The 7,018-nt window shown below is 39.6% G+C and overlaps 1 protein-coding gene across 4 annotated transcripts in view; it reads left to right on the top strand.

Moving 5' to 3' along the window:
- Window positions 1-1,446: 1,446 nt before the first annotated feature.
- The window catches only part of lrfn1 (leucine rich repeat and fibronectin type III domain containing 1), a 30,865-nt gene continuing 25,293 nt past the window's right edge, over window positions 1,447-7,018 (top strand). For 2 of the 4 annotated variants that reach the window (XM_030066865.1, XM_030066861.1), the window contains exon 1: window positions 1,447-1,909. The gene's annotated coding sequence lies outside the window, so the exon portion shown is untranslated. Of the gene's footprint in view, window positions 1,910-6,157; window positions 6,177-7,018 lie in introns of those variants that run through there. The other 2 variants (XM_030066862.1, XM_030066864.1) reach the window with 2 other exon arrangements.

The raw sequence follows: 7,018 nt of genomic DNA, 5'->3' as shown, positions 1-7,018 counted from the left end.
GGCAATTCAGAGCAGACTGAAATAAACCTATTTCAACATTATATAAAGTCCCCTGTACTTCACTTGAGTTGACTTGTTCCATCTCACACAACTAGATTGCGAGCCCGGGTACGCCAGCAGTACATATGTTTACAACTGTCAAATGTACCAGGAGGACTCGTAGGGAGTGCTGAAAAAACACCTTTCCATCTCAGCTGGATGGATCTCAAAGTCCTTGGTGCAGTCTTATCTTCCAAGTATATCAATAATACATACTGAGATAAGTTTGCCCGAGTGCATAGAAAAAACAAAAAAAAAAAAAAAAAAAAAACAGTGCAACCAGTGTAGCCTCAGCAACATGCTTTATTGTCAGGAGAGGCTCAACTCCTGAATTTCCACATAAGTAGTTAAATAGATTGTTTTTTTCAGTTCCAAACAAACACACTGAACATTTGGAATCAGCTTTCATTCCCCATCGAGAGAACATTTGCTGTTAATTATTTCATTATAGTTTGGATATGAAAGCCTTGTTATTGCAAATGCTTTTGAAATTTTTTGTATTTCTAAGAAAATCCATTTTCCAAAGTGATTGAACTGATAATGAATTAATCCGCCAGGGGAAAACTGTAATAAAATGATTGTCTAGATAGTGAGATTGCAGACAGTCTTCTGTCATCTTTTTGAAGATAAAGAATAAATGTTCACTTCTCTGTCTACCAAACTAGTTGGATTTTTTAAGGTCCTTCAAGCCAACTATATTTCACTGAGGAAAATATTATTGATGCATTGGGTGAAATAGAATCAGAGATTACTGTGGAGTGGATGAAAGCTGTCCCCCAATTAAAGTCAATGTGGCACGCTACGTTGAAAGCGGCCTTTGATCGTACGGTGCAAGACCGCGCCGGGCACTGAGGTGTTATGGGTATTCCACTTTTAAGTGCATAGTTTCAAATGTGATTAATAGTTGATGTTTTGGGGGTACTGGAGCTAAGTATTTGTTTTAAGGAGCCATTTTTCACCACCCAAGACATTCAGTGGGACTTCATGGTTCCTTCTAATATATTTTTGCTCAGGAGGTTTTTATTCCAAGTCTTTTACTGGGCAGCTCACAGAGTGGACTTCATTCATATGGTGCTGTCAGATTAATTCATCCGTCTGATGTGCAAACCAAAAAATAAAAAAGACAAATGAAATACAGTGAAGCTTGAGTGTTGGAGGACAGCGAGCTGACTGAGGAAAGAAATAAAGAAATAAAGAGCATGCAAAAGATATGGGGGAAATGAAAAGAGTGGATGATTTCTATGACAAAAAAAAAAACTACATTCATCATAATTTGTTTTCGTGTGAATTTCTATGTCATGTTAATTGAGCCAATGTGCTGCCAGTTTGTTTGAGTGAGGCGGTCTAAGCCAATCAGCGACCTCCTTAAGGGCGGGAGGTAAGAGACAGGACGGAAGAGAAGCGGAGGGAGCCACGTGAGAGCTGTGTGTCTACTTGCACGGTCAAAACTAAGTTAAACTTTGAGGAAAATAACATTTGTAGACTAAAATACCTCTACCGGCACAAGTAGTATCGTGCAGTTAATCATCGTGCGTGGTGTGGTTTAGTAACTCGTTTGCCTTAGCTTGAGGTGAAAGAGCAGCCAGGAGCCAGGTCCGCCCTGTTTTTTTTTTTTTTATTAGCTTTAGATGAAGTAAATAAGTGCAAAGTGCTTGGACTATCAAACGTGGACGGTGAGAGACAGTCAGCTATAAACGCCAGGCATTGTTTTTACCGAAAGGACTGGAGAGGAGGAGGAGGATTAGCCGAAGCTGATGGGATAATTAGCATCACCTGTGCGGAGCTGCATCACCAACCGGACAGGTAACAGTCGCACCTCCTCATGCAGCTCCACCTCCGGCCTCCTCCGCCTGCCGCTGCACCTCCTGAGGTCAGTAACTGGACTTTTCTACCAGACTCTGAGCCGTGCCAACAGTGTGTGCACCAACTTTGTAAACCCAAGCGCTTGTTAACATCTTGAACCTTTATCAGGAGCTGAATCATCAACTGTCCTTTTATTTGTTATGTGATAACTAATCTGGTTATTGATCACTGTGAAGGTTAGTAGTCTAGCCTACACACATGCATTGTTTATTTCTCTTTTTCCTCTCGCGGCAAAAAGGGGAAAAGTTATTTTGAAGGTTATAGTTGTGATTTTAGTACTCTGATTTATCTCTTTGTTCCCAGGTTGTTGTTGTATTGGGTTTTATTTTGTGTTTATTCACTGTTGTAAGGTAAAAGGAAACATTTGTTGGAACTTAAGTAGAACATTTTGAAGGAATACTATAAGAGAAGGAAACAGTCTACAACTAAAGAGAGAGATGTAAGAGTACAAGGAAATAAATTTATCTCTGTTATTATTCTTACGTCAGAGTCCTTGACATTTTATCATCATAAGGTCTATGCTTCATATACTAATATTGGTTCGGGGCAATACAAGTAACTCATAGCTTGTGAGTATAGTAGTTCCTGGGTGGCGGCACTGCACTGTTGGTCATTACTTTATGTCTATATTCTTTCTTCTTCTTTGCCTTCAAGCCTGTACTGTTTAAATCAAATGGCAAAGGGAAGTTTAGCCAGCTCAACAACACAAACTAAGAACTCCTGTTCCTGTTTACGAAAACTGAAATGTCAGCCCAGACTGATTTCAGGCACCTCGTCGGTACTGTTGTGCTCGACTTTGCTGGTCAGAGAGTCTACCTGTCAATAATAGGGTTACATCTGTGTTCCCTCTTTAACATCATCAGATCAGAGCTCGTGTGTCTCCTCCTGATTCTTCGTCTTGACAGGCAGACACGGTGACAGACAGCAATAAATGCAATAATGGAACACGTATTACAGGAGCTGTAAATATTATAGGATCTAAAAGAAGTTCAGTGTTTTCATGCCGGTAGGAAGTGAGAAGCTCTTGGTTTTTAACCTGTTTTGTTGGTGACTGTGTGCGCCACCACCTCCACAGCCTGTCAAAGTGACAGCTCTGGCAGAGCACAGGCACAACTCTGACATTATTTACAGATGGTAAATAAGGAAAAATATCTGGCTTGCCAGTATGATTCATAGTTAGTCCCAGCTCTTGTTTACAGACAAGTTGTCACATTCATTTAGCAAATTATGCCCATGCTTGGGGCAGAGTAAAATGGTTTTGTGTTCCCACTTTACTGGGGGCGGGGGGATAATAAAAATCATAAAAGTATTTTTTTTTCTTCCCAGCCACTGAATCTGTGGACCCAGAATTCCTCTTTTCATTGATCCTTGTAAAGGGATTATGCTGCAAAGGTGTCAATATTTTATTGCAGTTTTTAAAGTATTCAATTAATTGAACAAAATTTCAACCAGCCAAAGGCGTATCCATTACTCTCTCATAACCCTGCTTAAAGGCTTGTATGTAACAGGATATGCTAATACTTGTCTTACTAAGCCCTTGTAATCTCCATGCATGAATTTGTGAACAGAGGGCCATGCCTTTTGCACATAAATACTGATGGTACAATATAGCACCATGAAGAAAGTCGCTTGAATTCCTATGAGTTTTACTTGATCGCACCGAGTTTAATGCAGTGAACCGTGATGCTGCAGCTGCGCAGGTGTGCCACTATAAGATGCACGGCGAAACCCACAGTACATTAGAAGCATAAACCTATACAGTGTAAAGGATGATTCATGTGTGAGCACCCTCCACTGTAATAAATACGTTTTCCTAGAGAGACACCGCAGACCATATGCTTATGTAGGAACCAGTGAACCATGAAATCACTTGGTTTTCATGGAGCAGATTTGCATCCTCAGGTTAAAGCTCAATGGGGCAAGTGAAGTAGTTGTAAAACCTTCATTTAGCATATCAGAGCTGTCCTGTCTTATTATGGATGGACAAAATGATGAAAAGTGCTACAGTTACTGAAATAACTATGCATGCTAATGAAATGAGACACATGCTGACAACAGTACCCCTTCGCAGTGTTTTTAAACAATCACATCATCCCTCATCGTGACCTGCGGCAGTTTGTGTTCATGATGTTTGCAATATTTTGGTAAGTTAGCAAAATGTGATTGGAATATTAACCCAAGCAAGTCCTGATTTTCGCAGCTAAAAGAGGAGCACGGCAGGGCGAAATGGCTTTGTTCACTGTCAGACAAATCACTGAAGTTATTTATCAAAGCGTTGGTCGGGCAGTAGAACTGAATGCATTCAATACGTAGTGTTCATGATGTCTGCTCACAGCTGCATGCAGGTTCTGTTCACTGAGGGGTAAAAAAAAAAACAAAAAAACAACTACTTAAGGCCTCAGGAGTTTTTTATGCTTTATCCTACAGATATGGTATGAATGTCTCCCAGAAAATATCCATATCATTCAGTCTGGTGATGGTGCCAAAACCTGTACACAATGTGTCCTTAAGATTTATAGACCTGCCTGTGGAAAGATTACACACATAATCGGGGGAAGCACATTGTACAACCATCCTCTGGGAATTAGGGAAATGTGAAATATAATCCTCTCAAGCAACGTGGTCTTACGTGAAAAAATGTCGCTTGATTTTGATTTAAAACGTTCAGAGCATTTATCATCAAAACAGGGATTTTGAGCATGTGAAAGTTAGCCGTGGCATAAAATAAAGTGGAGAAATAAAATACAAACAAACAAAACATGTGTTTTACATTAGGTGCCAAGTCCTGAGCCAAAGAAGAAAATGGCTTCTTTCAGACATTAAATTAACTTTCTACTTTCTGATGAACCTTAAGTCTGCCTTAAAAAGTAATAAAATACTATTAATACTAATACAAATGACTGATACTGCCACTAACACTACTACTTACACCACTACCACTGCTACTGCTAATATTGCTACTAATAATGATGGTCATTTTTTTTTTAGAACAGTTTCATATTTATTCAAGAAAGAGTGATGTTGCTCATTTCATTGTATAAATACATTAATATCTTCAAAGGCAAATAACTTTATCTTAATAGCAGCTCACTGCGACTTAATGATTCATCACTTGCCAGTCGCTTTGGATTAACGCTGCATTTGGATGTTTGATGTTTAGTAAGCTATGACCTACTGTGAATGCTTTACAAGATTTTGGCTGATAATATCTCTAAAACATTCCCCAGTCTCTCCCTGAAGTATTTTAGTGGAACTGGAGCCAAATCATTTGAAAGAAACTTGCACTTTCAGAGCATAACATATGCAACAGAATGCTGAGGGCTGCGATTACAGTCGTCATTTTGACATGATTTATGGATTGAGTGAGATCACATCGCTGTGTGTCCAGACTTGGCCTGAAAATGCCTGTTATGCATCTCATGTGGTTGTACTGATTCAAATGTGCCTGCATAGCATCCAGACCATCTAGACCAGTGATTTTCAAACTATGGGTCCCGGCCCACCAAGGGGTCCCATCTTGGGGGCAGGTGGGTCAAAGGAAAGCTGCATAAATGCAATGTTTTCTAAATAATAAAGGATAGAAAAACATCCGCTGATCATGTTGCCCTGCAAAAGCAACAATGACTCGAGGAAAGTAGCAGCCTTCTTAGCTATTTGACAACATGAACATGTTTTCAAAACCGAGACGAGTTGATGCGCTGTCAGAAAACAATGATATGGATCACTCTCCCAAAACAAACAAACAAAAAAAAAGACAAGATGAATCATATTGATTGTGGTTTTGTAGCCTGTCAGGGACCTGATGTTGTGCTCTTAGCCAGGAAAAGTTAGAGTATTGTATTGACCCAGAATTCCCTATACATTTAAAAGCAGTGTCTTGGTCTGCTCTTATTGAAAGTAAGACAATATTTTACAGTTAAATAGCAAATATGGAATTCACCACAATGATGGATGTAAGTGCATTGAAAGATTAACTTTTTTTTTGTTTTGTTTTTTTTGTTTGTTTTTTTTGTTTTTTTTTTTGTCTTTTTTGACAACTTATTGTTTCTCCACCTTCTGCCAATGAACCGGGATAAGATTCAGTACCTCTGCAAGCATAATTAGGATAAGCAGCTTGGAAAATGAATAAATGAATGAATGAATTATTTCACCGCATAAAATATTTGGTAATATTACCTCCACATGTTGGTCCTAGCATGACGCAGTTTGGGAACCCCTGATTACAACCTGATGTGAACCTCTTCCATACCTGGTTCTAAGGATTCAGTAGAAATGTGAGTAAAATGCAGTTGAATTCAGTGCTTTCAGATCTGTTGTTTAATGTGTGTGCATTACTCTATGAAACCAGCATTGAAACAGCTGACGCACCTTCATTTAACAACTTAGCAGGGTCTCAATGTGTGATTTAACATATTCATCTGCTGGACTCCACCTTAATCATCACAAGCGTTTCAGGATTTCAACCTGCTTCCTTAGTCACAGGCCCTTTCCTCATAACCTTGCCCTCCAGCGCCGGATTCATGAGCATTGATTGGCTAGAGTGGAGGTGCACACACATGGATACACACACACGCTGTTCTTCTTTGACTTGACCTCTAATGCCAAAGGTTTGTAGAAGCTAATTATTCAATCAAACTGCTCCTACAAGCAATTTTCCTTGAAACTCTCTCCTCTCATTTCAAATAAAGAGCTCAGTGAAGTTCGAGCCATGCCGGTGGCGTGGTGCCGTTCATTAGAGTCTGATGGTGTTTTAGATTAGCGGAAACTGCTCAGACAAAAACAGATGCTTGTCCCATATAATCGCCTCACTTTTATAGTTGTTTGTGGCCCGAAATGACTCCAAGAATAACATGCACCTGCAAATGGGAGGCTTACATCTGATGCATCCCAGCACATTAGGTCAAATTTTAGCGACATCTTTTCAATATAGTTATAGATCTGGGGCGTTGCTGCTCGAGCTCTGCTGTTAGATGTAATTACAGTTTGACTGGGGCAACGCTGCTTCTGAGAATGCATGATTCATATTGTGATTGATACCTTGCCATATATTGTACAGTATGCGATCTTGTGCGCAAATCAAGTCATTAATCACATTGCTGACATAAACAGCAAATTA

The sequence above is a fragment of the Myripristis murdjan genome, chromosome 13 (genome assembly GCF_902150065.1).
Source record: "Myripristis murdjan chromosome 13, fMyrMur1.1, whole genome shotgun sequence".
NCBI lineage: Eukaryota > Metazoa > Chordata > Actinopteri > Holocentriformes > Holocentridae > Myripristis > Myripristis murdjan.
The sequence above is the reverse complement of the archived record's forward strand: the minus strand, read 5'-3'. Positions and strand labels throughout refer to the sequence as shown.